The 25,125-nt window shown below is 42.4% G+C and overlaps 1 protein-coding gene across 2 annotated transcripts in view; it reads left to right on the top strand.

The window, feature by feature from the left end:
• The first annotated feature begins 4,992 nt into the window (after window positions 1-4,992).
• Window positions 4,993-25,125, top strand: part of DISP3 (dispatched RND transporter family member 3) — a 231,380-nt gene continuing 211,247 nt past the window's right edge. For both annotated transcript variants that reach the window (XM_073603437.1, XM_073603436.1), the window contains exon 1: window positions 4,993-5,382. The gene's annotated coding sequence lies outside the window, so the exon portion shown is untranslated. The remainder of the gene's footprint in view (window positions 5,383-25,125) is intronic.

Raw genomic sequence — 25,125 nt, 5'->3', positions numbered from 1 at the left:
TAAAGTACTATAATAATAAAAATGTTGCTTCTATTGTTATTGTTGTTGATACATTTTGGGTTATTCTATAAAACATATAATAATAAAAAGGATGATATTTTATTGTTTCTATTACTATGGCTATTGTTGTTTATGAATAATTTTAGGGCTTATGTATACTTTTATGTGTGGTTCTTTTAAAACATATAATAAGAAGGAGAAGAAGAAATTATCATTATTATTATTATTATTATTTACAGTGCCTTAAAAAAGTATTCATACCCCTTGCAATATTCCACATTTTGTCATGTTACAACCAAATATATACCGTGGGGACGGAAAGTATTCAGACCCCCTTAAATTTTTCACTCTTTGTTATATTGCAGCCATTTGCTAAAATCATTTAAGTTCATTTTTTTCCTCATTATTGTACACACAGCCTCTGCCATTCCTCCTTGCAGATCCTCTCCAGTTCTGTCAGGTTGGATGGTAAACGTTGGTGGACAGCCATTTTTAGGTCTCTCCAGAGATGCTCAATTGGGTTTAAGTCAGGGCTCTGGCTGGGCAATTCAAGAACAGTCACGGAGTTGTTGGGAAGCCACTCCTTCATTATTTTAGCTGTGTGCTTAGGGTCATTGTCTTGTTGGAAGGTAAACCTTCGGCCCAGTCTGAGGTCCTGAGCACTCTAGAGAAGGTTTTTGTCCAGAATATCCCTGTACTTGGCCGCATTCATCTTTCCCTCGATTGCAACCAACACAGCACCCCATATTGACAGAAAAATACAGAACTGTTGACATTTTTGCAGATTTATTAGAAAAGAAAAACTGAAAAATCACATGGTAATAAGTATTCAGACCCTTTGCTGTGACACTCATATATTTAACTCAGGTGCTGTCTGGACGTGATTAGGAAAGCCACACACCTGTCTATATAAGACCTTACAGCTTACAGTGCATGTCAGAGCAAATGAGAATCATGAGGTCAAAGAAACTGCCTGAAGCGCTCAGAAACAGAATTGTGGCAAGGCACAGATCTGGCCAAGGTTACAAAAAAAAAAATTCTGCTACACTTAAGGTTCCTAAGAGCACAGTGGCCTCCATAATCCTTAAATGGAAGACGTTTGGGACGACCAGAACCCTTGCTAGAGCTGGCCGTCCGGGGAGAAGAGCCTTGGTGAGAGAGGTAAAGAAGAACCCAAAGATCACTGTGGCTGAGCTCCAGAGATGCAGTCGGGAGATGGGAGAAAGTTGTAGAAAGTCAACCATCACTGCAGCCCTCCACCAGTCAGGGCTTTATGGCAGAGTGGTCCGACAGACGCCTCTCCTCAGTGCAAGACACATGAAAGCCCGCATGGAGTTTGCTAAAAAAACACCTGAAGACTCCGAGATGATGAGAAATAAGATTCTCTGGTCTAATGAGACCAAGATAGAACTTTTTTACCTTAATTCTAAGCGGTATGTGTGGAGAAAACCAGGCACTGCTCATCACCTGTACAAATACAGTCCCAACAGTGAAGCATGGTGGTGGCAGCATCATGCTGTGGGGGTGTTTTTCAGCTGCAGGGACAGGATGACTGGTTGCAAATGAGGGAAAGATGAATGCGGCCAAGTACAGGGATATCCTGGATAAAAACCTTCTCCAGAGTGCTCAGGACCTCAGACTGGGCCGAAGGTTTACCTTCCAACAAGACAATGACCCTAAGCACACAGCTAAAATAACGAAGGAGTGGCTTCACAACAATTCCATGACCGTTCTTGAATGGCCCAGCCAGAGCCCTGACTTAAACCCAATTGAGTATCTCTGGAGAGACCTAAAAATGGTTTACCATCCAACCTGACAGAACTTGAGAGGATCTGCAAGGAGGAATGGCAGAGGATCCCCAAATCCAGGTGTGAAAAACTTGTTGCATCTTTCCCAAAAAGACTCATGGCTGTATTAGATCAAAAGGGGGCTTCTACTAAATACTGAGCAAAGGGTCTGAATACTTAGGACCATGTGATATTTTAGTTTTTCTTTTTTAATAAATCTGCAATATGGGGTGCTGTGTGTACATTAATGAGGAAAAAAATCTATCTATCTATCTATGTGTGTGTGTGTGTATATATATATATATATATATACACAAACACATGAATATATATATTTCCTTAGTTATCACATGTCTGAAAAACATGTAATTACATGCTCTTTTAAACTTTAGTTTCACTTTTTGAACTCGGCTGCACTGTAATCTCACATCTCACGAGATTACAGGCAGCCCACACACTTTTACACTGATCTCGGCCTTTTCAGAGGAAACACTTCTCCTCTGTTCTCCCTCTGAGAACTGAAGTTCTCAGTTTCATAAACCGGCTGCAGATAATTTTCCTCTAAGAACTGCCGAGAACTGAACTGAGAAAAAACTTCTCAGTTTTATGAATGTACACCATAGCATTTTGCTTTTAGGCCCAGAAGTTCAATTTTGGTCTCATCTGACCAGAGAACCTTCTTCCACATGTTTGCTGTGTCCCATATATGGCTTCTTGCAAACTGCAAAAGGCCAGATTTGTGGAGAGCACGACTAATAGTTGTCCTGTGGACAGATTCTCCCACCTGAGCTGTGGATCTCTGCAGCTCCTCCGGAGTTACCATGGACCTCTTGGCTGCTTCTCTGATGAATGCTCTCCTTGCCCGACCTGTCCGTTTAGGTGGACGGCCATGTCTTGGTAGGTTTTCAGTTGTGCCATACTCTTTCCATTTTCAGATGATGGAATGAACAGTGTTCCATGAGAAGTTCAAAGCTTGGGATATTTTTTTACAATCTAACCCTGCTTTAAAACTTCTCCACAACTTTATCCCTGACCTGTCTGGTGTGTTCCTTGGCCTTCACGATGCTGTTTGTTCACTAAGGTTCTCCAACAAATCTCTGAGAGCTTCACAGAACAGCTGTATTTATACTAAGATTAAATTACACACAGGTGGACTCTATTTACTAATTACTGTATTTATTGGCATATAACACTCACTTTTTCACCATAAAAATCAGGTGCAAATAGCGTGTGCGTGTTATATGGCAATACTTCAATTTTAGCTACCTCGGAGGGGACAGGGAGCGGGGGGGATGAGCGCTGTCAGATTACATTCAGTGAGAATCTCCTGTTTACTTGGCGGCCTCTGTAATAGGAAGCCCCAGCTCCTGGGCCACCACTGGACCACTGTTCTGTTCGATCAGGCTGCATTGATGGCAATGGTGAGGCTGCTGCATTGATGGCAATGGTGAGGCTGCTGCATTGATGGCAATGGTGAGGCTGCATTAATGGTACTTGTGCGGCTGCAAATGGGCATTGATGGCAATGGTCAGGCTGCAGATGGGCACTGACTCTTATTTTGCTTCAAAGTTTCTTATTTAAAATGTAGTTTTTTTTCCCTGAAACTTCCCTCTTAAAATGAATGTGCGTGTTATACGCCTGTGCGTGTTATACGCCGATAAATACGGTAGGTGACTTCTGAAGGCAAATGGTTCTACTAGTATTTAGTTAGGGGTATCAGAGTAAAGGGGGCTGAATACAAATACACACCACGCTTTTCACATATTTATTTGTAAAATATTTTAAAAAACATTTATCATTTTCCTTCCACTTCACAATTATGTGCCACTTTGTGTTGGTCTATAACATAAAATCCCATTAAAATACATTTACATTTTTGGTTGTAACATGACAAAATGTGGAAATTTTCAAGGGGTGTGAATACTTTTTCAAGGCACTGTATTGTTTCAATTATGGTTGTTGTTTACTTTTTAGGTTGTTCTATAAAGACTCATATTATTATTTGTATTATTATTACTATTATTATGATTATTATTATCTAATATTGTTTTCATTACTGTTGTTTACTTTTTGGGTTGTTCTATAAAAACTTATAATATTATTATTATTATCTAATATTGTTTATAATATTGTTTATTATTATATATTATATTGTGTATTATTATAATAATAATAATAATATAATATTGTTAGTTTTCCTTTTGCTGTTATTAAATATTTTTTTGCATTGTATATATAATATATATATATATTATATATACAATGCAAAAAAATATTTAATAACAGCAAAAGGAAAACTAACAATATTATATTATTATTATTATTATTATTATATAATAATACACAATATAATATATAATAATAAACAATATTAAATAATAATAATAATAATAATAATAATAATAATAATAATATAAGTTTTTATAGAACAACCCAAAAAGTAAACAACAGTAATGTAAACAATATACATAATATATAATATACATTTATATATATATATATATATATATATATATATATATATATATATATATATATATATATGTATATATTATATATTATATTGTGTATTATTGTATAATAATAATATAATAATAATTTAATAATTCTAATGCTGCTGTTGTTGTTTATGTATAATTTATTGGGTTGTTCTATAAAAACATAAAATAATATTATAATTATATAATATAATATTATTAATAATAATAATGTAATAATGTTTCCATTACTATGGCTATTGTTGTTTATGTATACTTTTATAGATTGTTTTTTGAAAAAAACATATCATATTATTGTTTTTAATATTGGTATGTGTGTATACTTTTTCGCGTTGTTCTATAAAATCACATTATCTCTATTAAAATGCAATTATTGACGCCTAATTAAAAAAAAAATGATTATTTATTGATCACGGCGTTTGATGAGCTAGGTGAATGACAAATGCAGATCCATACTGAGATGAAACATAAACACACAGAAGCTCTGGTTGTCTCAGAACTGACGCTGTGTGTTTTTCACAGACTTTGTATGTCTCTGATGAAGAAAAAGAAATGCAGCCAAATTCTTGTGACTGTCACCCCCTCCAGTCTGGGCTCTGTGCCCATGCAGGGCATGGGGTTTGCTGTGATCTAAGCTTCCCCCCCCTTTCCTTTCTACATGCCCTGCCATTGCTCGTCAAGCCCAGACTCTTGTGCCAGCTGTGGCTCCAGCAGCAGAATATATAGCAGCAGGGCTTGTACCAAGCGTTGGGAGTGCAGGGAGGGAAGAACAGCTGCAAGCCATTGCTTGTACTCATCTCTTCTATTCCAGCCTCCTCTGGCTGTGTGCATGAGATTGCAGAGACAAGTGCCTGGGAATCCTTCCTCCTTTATAGATGCCACCGAGGAGCAGGAGGAGACATCCTCGTCCCCTCCGTCATCCATATCAGTGGTAGCAGCCTGTATCAAAACAAAGAAGAGCGCCACATAAAAGGATGTGAGCTGGGAGGCTGAGCACAGAGAAGAGGGAGTGAGCAGGGAGCCCGGCAATTTCACCACTACATCCTTCTCTCCGGCAGGGTACCAATCTCCAACATCCACAGCGAACCCAGCCCTTGGTAAGAACAAGGGGGCGTCTGATGGTTGGGTGGGTTCGGAGGGTTGCATGAGTTAAATCACAGCGGACAACATGGAATACGGAGTGTACAGAGACCCTCGACAATTCGCTACATCTTTCCTATCAAAAGTATCTGTTTCCAGCTTACTTTCCCCATCCTTAGGTAAGACGGGGTTCCATTTGGAGGGGTTCATGAAGTTGCCCAAATTAAATTCAAGTCAAATTGAATTACTAACTGGGATTTATGACTGTAATTAAAAACAAAGAGCAACATGCAATTTGCTCTTGCCCATTGCAGCCAATCAGTCTCGGCTTGCCATTGTTTCGACCGGTTGCTATGGGTCATTGGACTAGCCATACCATCCTTACTCTCCGTTGAACCTTACTAGACATATATCAATACACGTGTGCCTAAGGGCTCATAACAGGTTGGTGCAAAACTAAATGTTAACGAGGTTTGGCACACTCGTCCTAGGTTGAGGTGTAGGGGAAGTTTGGACTGTTGCAGAGGTCGGGTCCTTTTGTCTGGTCTGACACATGGGTGGTGCAGTGAGGGGGTTCCATCTATAGAGAGCGTCTTCTTGGAGGTGAACGTGGGGGAAGACCCTGAAGGTTCTGCAGTCCAATAAACAGGGTTAACCCCTTGCCTAGTAACCCACCTGTATCGGATTAAACGCGTAAAGCCCAGTTTTAGTTGTTAGGACTCAAAGACTCTCAACGTGTCGTTGAATAAATGCCAAATATAGATTTAAATTTTTATTGCAATTTTTTTTCCTTTTTCCTGCATTGTTGACCCTTTTTAAAGCTCAGTGTGAGTATTTCATCATAACAGGTCAATCATTCCAAATCAGTGCCCGGAAAATCCATTCCGGCTTGGCTTTTGCACACTTGTCCTGGGTTGAGGTGTAGGAGAAGTTTGGACTGTTGTAAAGGTCAGGTTCTTTTGTCTGCTTTGGCACATGGGTGGTGCGGTGAGGGGGTTCCATCTATAGGGGGCTTGGCTTTTGCACATTCGTCCTAAGTTGAGGTGTAGGGGAAGTTTGGACTGTTGCAAAGGTCGGGTCCTTTTGTCTGGTCTGGAACATGGGTGGTGCGGTGAGGGGGTTCCATCTATAGGGGGCTTGGCTTTTGCACATTCGTCCTAAGTTGAGGTTTAGGGGAAGTTTGGAATGTTGCAAAGGTCGGGTCCTTTTGTCTGGTCTGGCACATGGGTGGTGCGGTGAGGGGGTTCCATCTATAGGGGGCTTGGCTTGTGCACACTCATCCTAGGTTGAGGTGTAGGGGAAGTTTGGACTGTTCCAAAGGTCGGGTCCTTTTGTCTGGTCTGGCACATGGGTGGTGCGGTGAGGGGGTTCCATCTATAGGGGGCTTTTCTTTTGCACATTCGTCCTAAGTTGAGGTGTAGGGGAAGTTTGGACTGTTCCAAAGGTCGGGTCCTTTTGTCTGGTCTGGCACATGGGTGGTGCGGTGAGGGGGTTCCATCTATAGGGGGCGTCCTCTTGGAGGCGAACATGGGGGAAGACCCTGAAGGTCCTGCCATCCAATAAACAGGGTTAACCCCTTTGCCTAGTAACCCGCCGGTATCGGATTAAACGCGTAAAGCCCAATTTTAGTTGTTAGGACTCAAAGACTCTCAACGTGTTGTTGAAAAAATGCCAAATATAGATTGCAATTTTATTTAATTTCCTCCTTTTTCCTGCATTGTTGACCCTTGTAAAGCTCAGTGTGAGTATTCCCCTTCAATCCTAACAGGTCAATCATTCCAAATCAGTGCCTGGAAAAATCCACTCCGGCTTGGCAGTGCCCATCGTATTGAGCTGGCAGCCAGCACGAGCGCCAGAGCACAAATGTGTTTATCAGAAATTGTAATGACAGCGAGTTACGTTGGGGGAAAAAAAAAAGCTTGATCTTTTCACAGTATTGTTCCTCCTCGTGAAAAATTTGCAATTAGCAGCTATTCAGGATTAAATCCATCAATAATAGCGTTTTTTTGTTTTGTTTTGTTTTGTTTGTGGCCCTAAATTGGCACAGCGGTATGCCCCCTCCGTGCTCCCAGCTTAATAAACTGTTTGACCTCATTATGCAATCGCGGGCTGTATTAGTTTTATGTACGGAGAATGCAGAGCTTGTATTTTCTACGCAGAGTGACATGCATATTAATGTACTTCCAGTGTGTTTTTTGACTACCTCTCAGTCATTACCCTCTTAATCACATTTTAGCCTGTGCAATTAACACCAACTTCCCAGACTCGACTCGGTGCCAGGCGCCGGGCACTGCTGAGCCGTGCACGTGTTCGGTCCCTTTGTCCTGTTTTCCCCCGGTGGCTGCAACAGAATCCTTTGTCCTAAAAGCTTCCAAAAAAAAAAAAAAAAATACATCTTGCATTTATTGTTAATAATTTAGACAAAAAAAAGGGGCCATTAGCGAATCAGCATTGGGCTGTGATTCCAAATCACTGAGTGCTATTAAATCCTGATAGGTTGCACGCCTATTCTCCAGTGATAACAAGCAAAAGGATTGAGAGGTCTATTTAGGCTTATCTATGGCAGTTGGGATTTTTTTTTTTTTATTATTATTATTAATTAAAATCTAAAAGGATAGAGATGATCGTAAATATAAATAAAAAATATAAATAAATAAAAATATAAATAAATAAAAATGAGATTACTCTCAGTTTTGCCATAAATTAACCATCTTTAATAATCCTTTTTGCAAGCATATACCCAAGACAATGGCAAATACGATAAAATAAATATGCTAAAATAAAATAATTGCTAGAAATTGGATTGGATTGTGGGTGTCAGGCACAGATCTCATGGGCTTTTTCATTTTTGTTTTCTCTTTGTTATATTGTATTTTGTTTTTGCACCTTGGGCATCTACTTCTCTTGCCCCCCCCCCTTTTTACCAACTTTGGGTACACAGGCTTAGCTAATCAGGCAGGGCTATGTATGAATAGACGCACATTGAGCTGACTGCTAAATCGATTAAATATATGAATATATAAATGATGAAATATATCATCAGATTCGATGCTTTGGGTTACTGGTCTTTGTCATGTCATTATTAATCTTGATCATTTTACTGCTGTTAGAATAGAGTGCTAAGTTTTGTAAATGCCCTCACGCCCCCCCCCGTTCACATCAGCGCGGTTTGACATGCGACATGCGATTTGAGAGGTCAAATCGCATGTTAAATCGCAGCCTATAGCTGGCAAATAGGTGCGTCCCAAATCGGTGTTTAACGCCGCCATTTTGCGGAGCCGCACCGATTTTACTGCACTACTTTTGGCGACTTCGGGGGGGGCGATTTCAATAGACATCTGTGCATGAACCCGCTCAGATGTCTTTCAAGTAGCCCCCAAAGTCGTACTGTAAATGCGGCTTTGAAATCATGCAAGTTCATCTGATTTCGAAGCTGTGTTCAGTGTAAATGAGGGCTTAAAGCGGTGTGGCGTGTCAGGGAGTCACCTCCCTTAAAGCGGAAGTTCCATTTTTGGGTGAAACTCCGCTTTAAATGCAGATTTGGTGGATCGCTGTAATTCAGATCAGCAGTTTATTCTGGTTTTAAATGAGTCTACAAATAAAGATGACATTTGGGGAATTATATAACAGGTGACTCAGGATCACATCAAATATTATTAGACTATTTTCTCTCCAGGTTGAATGTCATTCACCTATAAAAATTAGAGTGAAGCAGAAAAATACTGCATTATGGCCACTTGATGGAGCTGATGATCATAAAAAAATGTATTTATTATGATCATAAGCTCCAACTAGTAGCCATAATGCAGTATTTTCCTGATTCATGCTATTGTGTATGAATGAATAACTATTGACCTGTAGGGAAAATTGCATAGTAACATTTGCAAAGTTCACAGAATTAATAGCTCTGTAATGTTTAAGATTTTTTTTTTTATTATCAATGCTCTCCTATAGTGCATTTTTTTTGTAGAGGTCTATACCTCATACCTGGAAGAGGGACATTTGAGAAGTAATGAGGGACAAAGGGATTTGGTTCCAATGTAGAGACAGGCCCTCCAAATCAGAGACACTTGGGAGCTTTGGTGATTACATCCAGGGGTGTATTTATAAAAACTTAAGTTATTCGTCCAGCAACATTGCATGAACATTCATTCTGTGCGAATGTAGACAAGATCAAATATTATTAGACTGTTTTCTCTCCAGGTTGAATGTTATTCACTTATAAAGATTAGAGTGAAGCAGAAAAATGCTGGATTATGGCCACTTGATGGAGCTGATGATCATAAAAATACATATTTATTATAATCATCAGCTCCATCTAGTAGCCATAATGCAGTATTTTCCTGATTTACTCTATTGTGTACGAATGAATAACTATTGACCTGTAGGGAAAATTGCATAGTAACACTTGCAAAGTTCACAGAATAAATAGCTCTGTAATAAAAAAAAAAAAATACAAACCTATAATGTATTATTTTCATACCTCATACCTGGAAGAGAGTCAATTTGAGAAGTAATGAGGGACAAAGAGATTTGGATCCAATGTAGGGACGGGCCCTCCAAATCAGGGACACTTGGGAGCTTTGGTGGTTACATAGGGGGTGTATTTATAAAAACAATTTGTGAAGTTATTCGCCCAGGGAAATTGCATGTACTTTCCTTCTGTAGCAACATTTGGCAGGTGCAGCTTTTTGAGCAGCTTGGCCTTCTGCACCGGGACCAGAAAGACAAAGTGGCCAATCAGAGAAGGACATGGGAAGCCACTTGGTAGAACAGGTGTGTGAGGGTTGAACATCTTGGCCTCTAAAGTGGATGTGAATCAGTAAGACCAAATATAAGCTTCAACCTGTTACTGTCAATTCAAAAGTCATTCTCTGTATTTTTTAGATTTGCAGCTTTCATTAAAAAAAATCCTGTTGATCCTGCCATGAAGGTCATTGTTCAAGGCACGTCCTTTAATAGGATGACAATCCTGTCTCTCAGTTGTGACCCTTCCTTGTAACCCCCATCACATGGGCTTCTGATGGAGACTACAAATGGCCAATTCAACACATGCCATTCAGCCATTGCTGAATCAGAAGGTGATCAGAAGCATTTAGATGTAACAAGGAATAGAAAAAAAAAAAAAATTAAAAAAAATTGACTATTTTTTAAAAACTAAAATGACAGTTGTTTATGATACACATGGCTTTATCCAACTTGAGCCATACACACATGAACCTTAATGGCATTCCCAGTCTTAGTCCGTAGGGTTCAATATTGAGTTGGCCCACCCTTTGCAGCTATAACAGCTTCAACTCTTCTGGGAAGGCCGTCCACAAGGTTTAGGAGTGTGTCTATGGGAATGTTTGACCATTCTTCCAGAAGAGCATTTGTGAGGTCAGGCACTGATGTTGGATGAGAAGGCCTGGCTCGCAGTCTCCGCTCTAATTCATCCCAAAGGTGTTCTATTGGGTTGAGGTCGGGACTCTGTGCAGGCCAGTCAAGTTCCTCCACCCCAAACTCGCTCATCCGTGTCTTTATGGACCTTGCTTTGTGCACTGGTCCAAACCATTTGGTGAAGGGGGGATTATGGTGTGGGGTTGTTTTTCAGGGGTTGGGCCCCTTAGTTCCAGTGAAGGGAACTCTTAAGGCATCAGCATACCAAGACATTTTGGGCAAATTCATGCTCCCAACTTTGTGGGAACAGTTTGGGGATGGCCCCTTCCTGTTCCAACATGACTGCGCACCAGTACACAAAGCAAGGTCCATAAAGACATGGATGAGCGAGTTTGGGGTGGAGGAACTTGACTGGCCTGCACAGAGTCCTGACCTCAACCCAATAGCACACCTTTAGGATGAATTAGAGTGGAGACTGCGAACCAGGCCTTCTCATCCAACATCAGTGCCTGACCTCACAAATGCGCTTCTGGAAGAATGGTCAAACATTCCCATAGACACACTCCTAAACCTTGTGGACAGCCTTCCCAGAAGAGTTGGAGCTGTTATAGCTGCAAAGGGTGGGCCAACTCAATATTGAACCCTACGGACTAAGACTGGGATGTCAATAAAGTTCATGTGTGTTTGAAGGCAGGCGTCCCAATACTTTTGGTAATATAGTGTATTTATAAAGGAGAGAATCTGACATTCAGCAAACATTTTCAGCAGGCGCATCTTCCAGATCTATGAGGTTTAAATAACAATGATTGATTATTCATCAGAAAAGGTTTGGTGAAAGTCGGAATTCGCTGATTTATAAAGGGACCTGTAAGTGACATTTAATCGAGGTTTCCATCTACTTGAATCCTGAGAGATCCAAACACACAATTGGATATGTATATGTACTCTTTATTACGTGACAAAAGATTTGCAACCCAGCTCAGCCAGTCTTGTGATCCGGGCACCTCTGCCAAACACAGCACAGCAAAGCTGTTAAACACCGTTCACCTCGCTCGCTGAGTCTGCTTAATGAACAGCGAGGGACCATCCACACCCATGAAGTCATCCCTCTGCTCGCTCGGCTGTTTTCTCCCATTAGCAAGAAGCCAGTATTAAGCTGACATCCCTATTCAATGCCACTGAGCCTGACTGCTTCAAATGACTGACCCTCGCTCCCCCAGTATGTGCCCTGCTGAGCAGGGAAAAGGAGGAAGCTAATCGAAAGAAAGATACGGGTACCTATGTTAGCTGTGAATAAAAAATACTGTATATTTTTTTGAATTAGCACATAACAAGATTAAATGGTGTTTCTGTGTATCAAATTGTAATTCCCCTTTAACTGCTTCGGCCCCGGAAGATTTTACCCCCTTCCTGACCAGAGCACTTTTTGCGATTTGGCACTGCGTCACTTTAACTGACAACTGCGCGGTCATGCGACGTTGCACCCAAACAAAATTAACGTCCTTTTTTTCCCCCACAAATAAAGCTTTCTTTTGGTGGTATTTGATCACCTCTGTGGTTTTTATTTATTGCGTTTTAAACAAAAAAAGAGCGACAATTTTGAAAAAAACTCAATATTTTTTACTTTTTGCTATAATAAATATCCTCCAAAAATATATAACAAAACACATTTTTTTCCTCAGTTTAGGCCGATATGTATTCTTCTACATATTTTTGGTTAAAAAAAAATTGCAATAAGCGTATATTGATTGGTTTGCGCAAAAGTTATAGCGTCTACAAAATAGGGGATAGTTTTATGGCATTTTTATTATAATTTTTTTTTATTAGTCATGGCGGCGATCTGCGATTTTTATTGTGACTGCGACATTATGGGGGACACATCGGATACTTCTTACACCATTTTGGGACCATTGTCATTAATACAGCGATCAGTGCTATAAAAATGCACTGATTACTGTGTAAATGGCAATGACAGGGAAGGGGTTAAACACTAGGGGGTGATCAAGGGGTTAAGTGTATCCTAGGGAGTGATTCTAACTGTGGGGGGGATGGGCTACCACTGACATGACAGCGATCACTGCTCCCGATGACAGGGAGCAGTGATCTCTGTCATTTCACAAGGCAGAACAGGAAAATGCCTTGTTTACATCTCCCCATTCTGCGGCTCCGTGACACGATCGCCGGGAGACTGGTGGACATCGAGTCCGGGGGTCCCGCAGGCACAGTCATGCTGAAAGCGGCGGGCGTGTGCGTGCCCGCTAGCCCCGCCAATTAAAGGGGACGTACAGGTACACCCATTTGCCCACCGCTGCCATTGTGCCGATGTATATCGGCGCACAGCAGTTGGCAAGTGGTTAAAAGAATGTTTAAAGGGTAGGTCCACTTAAAGCGGTGTTCCAGCCTCAATTTTTTTCTTTTTTAAAGTCAGCAGCTACAAACATTATAGCTGCTGACTTTTAATAAGGACACTTACCTGTCCAGGGATCCCGCAATGTCGCCCCTTACCCCCTCCGCTTCCCGAGGCCGATCCGTCCATCGGATTGGGTGCAGGTGCCGCCATTCCAACTAAGGGAAACTGGCAGTGGAGCCTTGCGGCTTCACTGCCGGTTTCCGACTGGGCATGTGCGAGTCGCGTGGGGCTTTGTGAATGGCCAGTTTGTCTTCTGGGACACACACAGGTTCCAGACGACAACGGGGGGGGCTCACCGCAGAAGAGGATGTGATGTCCTCGGCCCGGCTGGATCGGAAGTATTCTTAGTACTTCCAAAAAAGGTACTAGAGAAAGAATTTACTTTTTTTAAATATCCAAAAATGAGGGGTGGAGAAGGTGGTCTTTCGTTTAAGACCACCTCTCAAAATTGGGTGGAACTCCGCTTTCAATGGTTGTAAACCCTCACCTTGTAAAACAACCCATTCAGTTTAAAATAGAAATAAAAGGCAAAACATTTTTGTATAGACATAAAAAAAAAAAAAATTATAAACACCTTTTTCCCATTTTTTTTATTCTTTTATAAATGATCGTGTTCCCTCTGTTCTGAGCTGGAGGGAAGAGAAGCAGCAGCACACTGTGCGTCACAGTGAATGGCTGTGCAGCGGGGGCGTGTCAGGACAAGTCTGATCATTGGAGGAGAGCATACTGGGTTTCCAGCATAGCTAGGGAACTGAGCACGGTGTGCTCTCCTGTCTAGTGTGGTCAGTTTTTAATAGCAAAGCAGAGGGACTGGCAGAAACACCGGGGATTTCACTCAAAAGAAGCAATACAAAGAGAACAGGAGACTTTCTCATACAGGTACAGCAGACACATATCGGGAATATGAAGTGTTGGGGTAACACACGCTCTAGGAGTATAGGTGGAGTCTGGTGAGCTGCTCTTCTGGGATTGTCACCATAGGTTCTGACTCTGTAGCACTAGCAACCCACCTTGGAGCCTCACTCTTCATTCTTTGCATTCCCCATAATATAAAACATAAATCTGACACTGAGCTTTGGGACCTCTTGTGGCAGGAAGGATCATCTTTGGTTGCCAGAGGGGGCAGCCCAGCAGCATGGCCAACAAATTCAGACAGGCAGTGCTGGGCTTGCTTATTAGAAAGCCTAGCATTGTTTTTTTAACTTTTTACATGAGTTTATGCTCAGTTTTAACACGCATTTTTGTCGGTTTTAAAGATTTGCAGTTTTGTGCTGGAATTATGGAAACTGAATGAGAATCACTCAGAATGGGGAATTTTTAATTGTGAACAGTTCTGGGCTGCACTCCTCAGAGTACCGCAATCAATGTGGCAGGGCAGTGTACAGTAGTAGTGAAGGCAACAGATGGCACAGATGGCACAGATGTGAAAAACCACAGTAAAAGCATGAAGAGTCACCCACACTCAATGATTGTCACGTATTTATTTGTGGAATGTTATATAAGTCAAACAGGGCCGACATTTTAGAGTTGTGCAGAGTCCCTCAAGATGATCCAGTTAAACATTAGCACATCACTGTTTTATATCATGCACACTGAATCCCCATGTATAATCGCAGGGTAATTTGCATTCATTTTGGTTGTTTTTGATAGGATAATGACATCAAGGGGGGTATACACTGGACCGCATTGTGCTTTTCATAGGGTAGTTATGTCTGCTTGATTTGCACATTGATTGTTCCTGAACCCATTTTCACCTAGGGTTCTTCCAGACGTGGCTAGGGGGTCTAGCTCCAGGACAATTGATCTTCTTAGCTGCCTGTAAGAAATTATGACCACCATAGCAAGGGGGGTATTCTTCCAATTAGCCACCAATTTAGGGGCTTTCCTCCCACAAGCAACCAATATAAAGGACATTCTACCCACCGACCATCAATGTAAGGGCATTCTCCTCACTAGCCACTAATGTAAGCGCTATGCTTTCCACTAACCACCAATGCAAGGAACATTTTCGCCACAGACAAGCAATGTAAGGGGCATTTTCTAACTGACCACAAGTGTAAGGAGTATTCTACCCACTGGTCTCCAATGTAGGGAGCATTCTTCCTACTGACCACAAATGTAAGTGATATTCTTCCCAGTAGCCACCAATGTAAGCTGCATTCTTCCCACTAGTGACAAATGTAAGGAGCGTTCTTCCCACTGGCCACCAATGTAAGAAGCATTCTTCCCACTGATCACCAATACAAAGAGCATTCTTCCCACTAGCAACTAATGTAAGAGACATTCTTCCCACTAACCACCAATGTAAGGTGGCAGTCCACCAACTAGCCACCAATAAAAGGGGCATTTTTTCCACTGGCCACCAATATAAAGGGAATTCTTCCCACTAGCCACCAATGTAAGCGGCATTCTTCCCACTAGTGACAAATGTAAGGGGCATTCTTCCCAGTGGCCATCAATGCAAGAAGCATTCTTCCCACTGACCCCAATATAAAGAGCATTCTTCCCACTAGCAACTAATGTAAGGGGCATTCCACCCACTAGCCTCCTATAGAAGTGGTATTCTTCCCACTGACCACCAATGTAGGAAGCATTCTTCCTACTGACCACCAATATAAAGGGCATTCTTCTGACTGACCACCAATGTAAGAAGCATTCTTCCCACTGACCTCAATATAAAGAGCATTCTTCCCATTAGCAACCAATGTAAGAGACATTCTTCTCACTAACCACCAATGTAAGGGGCAGTCCACCAACTAGCCACCAATAAAAGGGGCATTTTTTCCACTGGCCACCAATATAAAGGGAATTCTTCCCACTAGCCACCAGTGTAAGTGGCCTTATTCCCACTAGTGACAAACGTAAGGGGCATTCTTCCCAGTGGCCACCAGTGTAAGAAGCATTCTTCCCACTGAGCCTCAATATAAAGAGCATTCTTCCCACTAGCAACTAATGTAAGGGACATTCTTGTAAGGAGAATTCCACCCACTAGCCTCCTATATAAGCAGTATTCTTCCTATAGAAGCATTATTCCTATTGACCACCAATATAAAGGGCATTCTTCCCACTGGCCACCAATGTAAGAAGCATTCTTCCCACTGACCCCAATATAAAGAGCATTCTTCCCACTAGCAACCAATGTAAGGGGCATTCCACCCACTAGCCTCCTATAGAAGTGGTATTCTTCCCACTGACCACCAATATAGGAAGCATTTTTCCTACTGACCACCAATATAAAGAGCATTCTTCCCACTGGCCACCAATGTAAGAAGCATTCTTCCCACTGACCCCGATATAAAAAGCATTCTTCCCACTGACCCTGATATAAAAAGCATTCTTCCCACTAGCAACTAATGTAAGGGGCTTTCTTTCCACTGACCACCAATATAAATGAAATTCTTCCCACTTGCCACCAATGTAAGGGACATTTTCCCCACTGGCCACCAATATAAATGGAATTGTTCCCACTAGACACCAATGTAAGGGGCATTCTTTCCATTGACCACCAATATAAAAGGAAATTTTCCCGCTAGCCACCAATGAAAAGAGCATTTTTCCCACTGGCCACCAATGCAAGGGCATTCTCACTAGCCACTAATGCATGGAGTGTTTTTCCCATTGGCCGTCAATTTAAGGAGCATTCTTCCCACCGACCACCAATGAATTGTTTGTTTTCTGGGTTTCCCTGAGACCTGAAATGATTTCAAGGATTCCTCTGGGGTAAAAATGTTGAGAAAGCCTGCTCTATTGCTTTGAGGAAAAGACCCGGCGAGATCTAAAACGTTGGCTTTGTTTGACTTATGTGACATCCTATGAATAAATACGTGGGAATCTTCAATCCTTAACCGAGTTGCTGGAGACTCTTCCTCCTCATCTACAATATGAGTCATTTAACTCTGCAGTGTACTGACTCTATGGATACACTGTAGATGTCGGAATACAGATCAAGTATCATTTCCAGGAAATGCCATAGACGGTACAATGAGGGGGTGTATTGTTAAAGGAACACCATAAACAAGAAGATGAAAGAATCCCTTCTGAGAATTCAAGGGGGGGTGGGGGGTGTAATATTTATCCATCTGAGCGTTGGATGACAATTCATCATTCTGACAGCCCAAGGAAGATCGCTGGGTTCAGCTGCGATGGGATTTTCCTTTAAAGCTCACCTAAAGAGAGATGATGGAAAAACTCGCTACTGAATTATATCTTCAGATTAGCGAACCTGTGTGATTTTTAACATAGGTGATCGCAGGATGCTCCATGTCCAATGTGTACGGCGTTTTTAAGATTAAGCGCCATTTATTGCAACATTCACAAACCTTATCCCTGCAACATGACCGTTTGCTGCCTTTTTGGCATCTTTATGGCCTTTCCTGTGTGATTGAATCTCTTGCTTAGGGCTGATGCACAACATCATGTTTTATGTGCGCTACAACCCAGGATCACAGTGCGTTAAGGCTGGAATCACACCGCAGCATCGGGCGGCTCACAGCAGGAGTCCGGTGCGTCTCCATTCCATTTCAGGTCCCATTTCATCACAAATTTTTGGCTGAATTCGGACCTGAAATAGATCAAAAGACGCACCGGACTCCTGTGCAATCTGCACCGGAGCCGCTCTGGAGATGTGTGAACCGGCTCCATAAAGAACCAGTGACAATCTTCTGCTATGCGAATTGGATGCGTGGAAACCTGCATCCAATCCAACCGCGTGAACCCAGCCTAAAAGCGCATGAAAATGAATATACCATTTTTTCAAGGTCTTCACATCAGTGCATTGAGGGCAATGCGTTATATTTTTCAACAATCTTTCTTAATGCATCTTCTGTATGTTTTACATTATACATTATAGTCAATGGCAACGGATGGAAAATACACTAAAGCACACTATGCTTTATTATAAGTGCGTTTTTCAAATCACGTGTCCATATTTTCACCAAACACAGACACAAGCAAAAAATTGAAGACTGGAAATGCTGGAAATAAAAAGAAAGCAAACACATGTAAAATGCACACAAGACGCAACTAAAACAAGCCTTGTATTGCATTCGTTTTAATAAAACTAGGGCTGTTACTTATTAAAATTTTCATATTCGATTAATCGATTTTTTTTTATCGATTAATCGACTAATTTCGATTAATTATAACACACATACAGATCCAACTACTTTTAGCTGATTTAACACCGTTGTTATGGCAACGGCCGAAGTCGGACATATCGGGGCATGGCTAGGACGTCACACGTCATAAACTCAGCCTCACTGTGCCCATAATTGCAGCCTTACTGTGCCCATAATGCAGTCTCACCGTGCCCATAATGCCGTCTCACCGTGCCCATAATCTCAGACTTACCATGCCCATAATCGCAGCCTCACTGTTCCCATAATGTAGTCTCACCGTGCCCATAATCACAGCCTCACCGTGCCCATAATGCTGTCTCACCTTGCCCACAATGCAGTCTCACCATGCCCATAATGCTGTCTCACCATGCCCATAATGCCGTCTCACCGTGCCTATAATCTCAGACTTACCATGCCCATAATCGCAGCCTCACTGTTCCCATAATGTAGTCTCACCATGCCCATAATGCCGTCTCACCGTGCCTATAATCTCAGACTTACCATGCCCATAATCGCAGCCTCACTGTTCCCATAATGTAGTCTCGCTGTGCCTATAATCGCAGCCTCACCATGCCCATGATACTGTCTCACCATGCCCATTATGCAGTCTCACCATGCCCATAATCACAGCCTTCCTGTGCCTATAATCGCAGCCTCACTGTGCCCATAATTCTGTCTCACCGTGCCCATAATGCTGTCTCACCGTGCCCATAATCGCAGCCTCGCCGTGCCTATAATGGCAGCCTCACCATTCCCATAATACAGTCTCACCGTGCCCATAATGCAGTCTCACTGTGCCCATAATGCAGTCTCACCATGCTCATAATCGCAGCCTCACTGTAGTCAGTGCCTGTGCCTGGATTACGCAGTCTGCGGGCATCTCCTGCTGTGTCCGAGACACACAGTGGGAGATGCCCGCAGACTGTTTATGACATATAGTGGAGGAGGGAGGGAGGGAGAAGAGTGCTGCGCTGCAGCCACAGCTTGGCCCAAAGCGGCCCCAGGGCAGGCAGCCTACCGATCAAAAAAATTTTGATCGATCAAAAAAAGAACGATTAATCGAGGAATTAATCGTTAATTTCCGCAGCCCTAAATAAAACACCTTTTAAATGCATCAACAATGCATTATGCGCATTTGATGAAATAATATTTTAAATACTGGAGCAGAAAAGTATTATAAAGTATCCAAATATTAGTTATCCCCCTTTCCAGGATATTGCTTTTTGCATAAGGGCAGAGCTTTTTTCCTGGTTCAGACCTACCCATCTTTAGTATGACACATTGTGGTGGAGTGGCTACTCTTAGTGCCGTTTCACACTACAGTGACTTGGGACTCGACTTGTCAGATCTCAAGTCACCCCAAGTCACTGGACATAAGAAATTCCATTGAAATGAATGAGAGCCGTCTTAATGTACACTACTGAAGTTGCTCCAACTTCAGAAAAGGTTCCTGTACTACTTCAAGGCGACTTCTAGGCAACTTGTACCCATAGATTTTAATAGAAGTAGCCTCCAAGTCGGATCTCCATCTATATTGAAGTGACTTTACAGGAAAAAGAAAATAGTTTACCCAGGTACTTCCCACGTTTACCCAGACAACCCCCTCCCTCCCACAGAGCTGATTATTCTGTGATTGGCCACAGCCAAAGTCACCTGTCCTGGAGGCAACTTTGTTTTTGCGCAAAGTCACGCTGAAGTTGCCTCCAAATCGCCTTGCAAAGTCGCGCTGTAAGTCGGGTTGCCCCTGTGTGAACCGAGCCTTAGGTTATTTTGTTTTTTTAGGGTTTATATTCATCTCTATTTTATTAAAGTATAGCTAAAGGCAAAACTTTTTTTTTTTAGTTTTGGATAGAGTAGAGATGGGTTAAAACACCTGTCAGTTTTTATTGCTGCCTGTGTCCCCGTTAGGGAATTTCACCCTCTCTATTTGTCCTAATTACTATTATAATTGAAAGTGAAAGTAAAATAAAATCCCAAATGTTGAGTTGTCCCCAGAAAAGGTCTTTATGGACCTTGCTTTGTGCACTGGTGTGCAGTCATGTTGGAACAGGAAGGGGCCATCCCCAAACTGTTCCCACAAAGTTGGGAGCATGAAATTGTCCAAAATGTCTTCTCATGCTGACACCTTAAGAGTTCCCTTCACTGGAACTAAGGGGTCAAGCCCAACCCCTAAGAAGCAACCCCACACCATAATTCCCTCTCTACCAAATGATTTGGACCAGTGCACAAAGCAAGGTCCATAAAGACATAGATGAGCGAGTTTGGGGTGGAGGAACTTGACTGGTCTGCACAGAGTCCTGACCTCAACCTGATAGAACACATTTGGGATGAATTAGAGTGGAGACTGCGAGCCAGGCCTTCTTGTCCAACATCAGTGCCTGACAAATGCGCTACTGGAAGAATAGTCAAACATTTCTATAGACACACTCCTAAACCTTGTGGACGGCCTTCCCAGAAGAGTTGAAGCTGTTATAGCTGCAAAGGGTGAGCCAACTCAATATTGAACCCTACAGACTAAAGCCTCGTAAACACGATCGGATTGTTGGCCAACGTAGCGTCAGACTTTTGTCCGAAGGGCGTGTCCTGTGAACTTGTCTTGCATACAAATGATACACAATTGCCAGCTAACAAACACAAAGGTAGCAATGTACTATGTGGAATTTCAGCTCTTGAGCGCCACCCTTTGGGCACCTTCTGCTAATGTTGTGTTTGGTGAGCATCGATTCCGAGCATGTGTGTTTCTACTTTGGACTTTTGTGTGACAGACTTGTGTACACACGATAGGAAAATCTGACAACAGACCATTGTCCGCCGAAAATTTACCAAGCCTGCTATCCAACATTTGTTGGAGGAAAGTTGGACAACAATTGTCTGAAGGAGCGTACTAACGGTCAGGTTTTAGCCAAACAGTCTGTCATCACACAATTCCCTGCCGAAAATCCGATCGTGTGTACGAGGCTTCAGACTGGGATGCCATTAAAGTTCATGTGCTTGTAAAGGCAGGCGTCCCAATACTTTTGGTAATATAATGTTCGTGGATGTCCATTTGGAAAACCACCTCTACATCTTGGGTACTATCATTGAGTGGTGAGCCCAAAAATGGGACAACCCAAGGAGAAAAGAGTATCGAAAGAAGAGAGAGAGAGAGAGAGAAAAGAAAAGGGGGGGGGGGATTATAAAAAGAGCAGAGGCTGTGAGATTCAGATTTGTCCTCGTTTCCGGAAATCATGCTATCCATATATTCAATATTGTTCATTTCACAAGCCAAAGCAGCCAAAGATGGTGGTCCAGGCTGACACCAACATCTGGCAATGGCAGATCAGGCTGCTGTCAGGAAGTGTCTAATCAGACTTTTCTTAATGTGTTTGTAGGATCCTGGCAGCATAGAGATTATCGGGATTTGGGGTTGAATTGGGTATTTACTGCCCACCTGGGCATCATACAAACGTAGTATTTCACCCCAAAAAGGAACAATGCGCAGACACATACCCCAGATATGGAGCATTGTGCCCAGAACCTGCAAACAACACCAACATTCATCGGGGACAGAAGGGTCAGTTTAGTGGAGGGTGGTAGGGCAATGATACCAAACACAAAGAAGATGATAATTGCGTTCTTGGGCACACGCCGGATTTTTTTATTTATCCACATGCTGTTAGTACTAGACTGAACATTCAAGCTACATATCAGATGTTGCACACAGGCAGCTTGATGCAATCAGTGCTCAGTGGAAAACAATAAGGGAATAGGATTGCTGCTATTGTTGACCGGCTACCGAAAATGCCTGACTGTCTCTGAATTCTGACTTCAGATGCTGCATGCTTTTTTTAGGCCAGTTATTTAGAAAGCATAGAAGACAGAGATAGCCAGTCAGATAGCATTTTTAGATGAAATCATCGGTGTCAGCCTACTTATGTAAAAGCAATCCTCTAGATAGGATTTAGCCTTGCTGGGGTGTGATTGTAGCTCCATCTGCAGCATCGGTCCAGTGCAATGAGCATTATCCAACTTATGCAGGAACATTCCATACGGCCAGCACAGCGGTATGGGAACTGGATGGAGGCTTGTTGACTGTAATGAGACCCAGCACTTGGTTGACACGAGCCTGCCCATACCGTACACAGCTTACCTCCTTTGTACAAGGGCCTTGCATCCTGTTAGTTGTTCCTCACCTGGTCGCTGACTTATCTGAGCTCCAGTTGCAGCCTTCTTTCCTGGAACTTGATCTGGTTGCTGCTTTGTTTTGCCAAACCTGGTCTTGTCTATCTGCCTTGTGCCCATTTCCTGGGCCAAAACTAGGCTAAACTAACTGCAGACTATTATTTGACATCAAGACCTTCCGCTGTATATGGGGATCCTTCGCTGTATATGGAGACCCTACACTGTATGTATAGAGTCAATGCAATGTATATAAAATCCCTCCACTGTTTATGAAGTCCCTTCACTAAGGCCCTTCACTGTTTATGAAGTCCCTTCACTAAGGCCCTTCACTGTTTATGAAGTCCCTTCACTAAGGCCCTTCACTGTTTATGAAGTCCCTTCACTAAGGCTCTTCACTGTTTATGAAGTCCCTTCACTAAGGCCCTTCACTGTTTATGAAGGCCCTCCACTATATACCAAGAGAAGGAAGTGTCACCAGCTCACCAGGATCTCCAAAATCGGGTCCAAAACTTTAATCACTTAGTATAAAAAAAAAGAAAAAGAAGTGACATTTCGGAGCCACATAGGACGCCTTCATCAGGCATGTGATGTGACCAATCATGCCTGATGAAGGGGTCCTGTGTTGCTCCAAAACGTTGCTTCTATTTATTTTTTTGATACTATGTGATTAAAGTTTTGGACCTGATTTTGGAGATCCTGGTGTGCGGGTGACACTTCCTTCTCATGATTGCAGTTGGTTCCAGCCGTTGGTCATTTCAGCACCCAATTTAAGATACAGCAGTTTGTGCAGGAACGTGTGCGTTGGGAGTATTGCATTGGAGGTCCACTGTATACCAAGACCCTGCTTGGTATATCAAGAATGTCCACTTTATATCAAGACCCTTCATGGTACATGGAGACCCTACACTGTACAAAAAAGAAAGGGTCTGGATATACAACAGAGAATCTCCATATACCGCACAGGGTCTCAACATACAGTGGAGGGTCTGTACACTGTACACCAAGACCCTGCTTGGTATATCAAGAATTTCCACTTTTTATATCAAGACCCTTCAAGGTACATGGAGACCCTGCACTGCATATCAAGATCCTTCTTTGTGTATGGGGACCTTCTCCTATTTATAGGGACCATGTCCAGTAACTTGGCATCCTCCATTTTGTATGGGGACCCTCTGTTGTATATCCAGACCCTCCACTGTATGTTGAGACCCTGTGCGGTATATGGAGATTCTCTGTTGTATATCCAGACCCTTTCTTTTATATAAAGGGGTTTCAATGTTGGAGACCCTGTGCTGTATATCAAGACTCGCTCCCGTCTATGGAGACCTCGTCCAGTATATTGGGACCCTCCAGTGTATATATGGACCCTCTGCTGAATGACAGTATGTATACTGAGAGGATGAATAACAGTTGGCGTTCTGGGCGATGAATGACAGGTGATGTTCTGAGACAATGAATGACAGTTTGTATTCTGAGATGATGAATGACAGTATATTTTCTAAAAGTCTGAATGGCAATTGATATTTTAAAAGGCAAATTTACAGATGGGTTTTCTGTAAAACTAATAGGCAGTTGTTATTCTGAAATAATGAATGACAGTTGGCGTTCTGAGGGGCAAAATGACAGTTGGTGGTCTAAAGCAGTGTTTCTCAACTCCAGTCCTCAAGGCACCCCAACAGGTCATGTTTTCAGGCTCTCCATTATTTTGCACAGGTGATTTGATCAGTTTCACTGCCTTATGCCTGGTACACACAATCAGAAAACCGCCCGAAAAATACCGATTTCGGAGCGATCGTACGATAATCTGATCGTTAGTACAGAGCTTTCGAGAGCCGATCAGGACAGTTCATCCGATATTATTTGATTGGATTTGCGCAAATTTTTTTTCATACGATGCCAGATGGTACGATTTTCGTTTAATCAGTACAGCTGTCCTTCAAAAATGCAATACAAATGCATTACAACACATGACATCACTTCCGAATCTTTATTCTGTTGTACGAGAATTTTCGTGACTTTAATAAACTCATCAGATTCGATCTGAGATTAGCATGCAAAAAAAAAAAAAATGGACGATCATTCGTCCAATAATCTCATTGTGTGTTCTGTGCATAAGTACCATATTTATCGGCGTATAACACACACTTTTTCCCCTTTAAAATAGGGGGAAAATCGTGTGTGAGTGTTATACGCCGATATAGGCTGTCACCAAGGGGAAGGAGGGGACGAGCGCTGCCGAAATAGAGCCGGATCTCCTGTGTACTCGGCTCGGCTCGCAGTCATGCTCAGTCCCGCCCCCTGGACATCTCTTAGCGTTGACGTCCCGGCATTGGACCAGCGTTATGTCCATCATAGGATCCGGGCCAAGGGGCGGGACTGAGCGTGACGCCGAGCCGAGTACACAGGAGATCCGGCTCTATTTCGGCAGCGCTCGTCCCCTCCTTCCCCTCGGTGGCAGCCTATATTTCGGCAAGGCTGCAGATGGGCACTGATCAAGCTGCAGTGAGGAGCAATGCTGCAGGTGGGTACTGATTAGACAGCATATGGGCACAGATCAGGCTGCAGATGGGCACAGATCAGGCTACACTGAAGCTGCAGATGGGCACTAATTAGGCTGCATTGATGTTCACTGACCATTATTCACTTCAAAGTGGTTTATTTTTTTTTTTAAAGTTTTTTTTCCCTGAAACTGC

This window comes from Aquarana catesbeiana, linkage group LG10 (genome assembly GCF_042186555.1).
Source record: "Aquarana catesbeiana isolate 2022-GZ linkage group LG10, ASM4218655v1, whole genome shotgun sequence".
Taxonomy (NCBI): Eukaryota; Metazoa; Chordata; class Amphibia; order Anura; family Ranidae; genus Aquarana; species Aquarana catesbeiana.
Note: the sequence above shows the minus strand (reverse complement) of the source record. Positions and strands in the feature narration are given on the sequence as shown.